Genomic DNA, 1,168 nt, shown 5'->3' with positions numbered 1-1,168 from the left:
CTTCACACCACTGTCAAGCTGATCTGGAGACGGTGCACCACTTCCGGTCAGGTAGTTCACAATAAAAGCCTTCTGGCCCTGACTAACCGTACAACTTCCGGTCGTTTTATCAAATAAGATTAGCAAATAAAAATTTTATTTTTTACATTTTTTACACTGATGTTTTTTTTAAAAAAAACATTTTAAAAATATATGTTTATTAATTTGACTTATTGTCAGTGGTGTAAATAAATATTTACTCAAATACAGCACTAGTTTTGAGGTACTTGTACTTTACTTGGGTTTATTTACTTTATGCTATTTTAACCACTGTTATCCACAACATTTCAGTGAAATATCAGCCTTTTAACTCCACTAGATAGATAGATAGATAGATAGATAGATAGATAGATAGATAGATAGATAGATAGATAGATAGATAGATAGATAGATAGATAGATTACTTTATTAATCCCTGTAGGGAAATTACATGTCCATAGCAGCTAGATGCATCTGAATTACAATAAGAACACTATGTTATGTTTTATATTAGTAATAGAAATCATAAATAAACTAATAAATTATTATATATTACTTTATACACTGTTGCCCATAAAGTTGGAATAATTGTTCAATACCCCTGAATATACAGTTTGCAAAGGTTCATTGTGGTTTAAGTTTCACTGTGATATGTTTGGAAGAGTTTGATCAATAAAGTAGAGAAGATATAAACTTTATCTATCAAGAATAAATCACATTGTCACAATAATTTCATGAGAAGAGGTAAAAAACATTTTATTCCAACTTTATGGGCAACAGTGTATATACTTCTTTATATACTGCGACCCGGCAGAATATAAAGACATCAAACAAAAATGGCTGAAATAAACATTTCTAATAGTACATGTGTGTCCAAGAGCAGTCCTGAACAGAAAGTAATATTCTACAGGTAGATCACCTTGTACAGGTTAGTATATACTAATCATGGAGACAGTCTGATCCAATCAAATCACTTACTGACTGATGATAATGAAATAATATGAATATTCCAAATAAAACATAGAATAGCTGGAAATAAGATTAACATGGATAGATTAACCTGAGAATGATGCTTGATAACAGCAACATTTGACGCCTGCAGGTGATTCAGATGTTATAGTTGCCTGCAGGAGGCGACATTAAGCGTTAA

Source organism: Pempheris klunzingeri, chromosome 1, assembly GCF_042242105.1.
Source record: "Pempheris klunzingeri isolate RE-2024b chromosome 1, fPemKlu1.hap1, whole genome shotgun sequence".
NCBI lineage: Eukaryota > Metazoa > Chordata > Actinopteri > Acropomatiformes > Pempheridae > Pempheris > Pempheris klunzingeri.
This window is presented reverse-complemented; position numbering follows the sequence as displayed.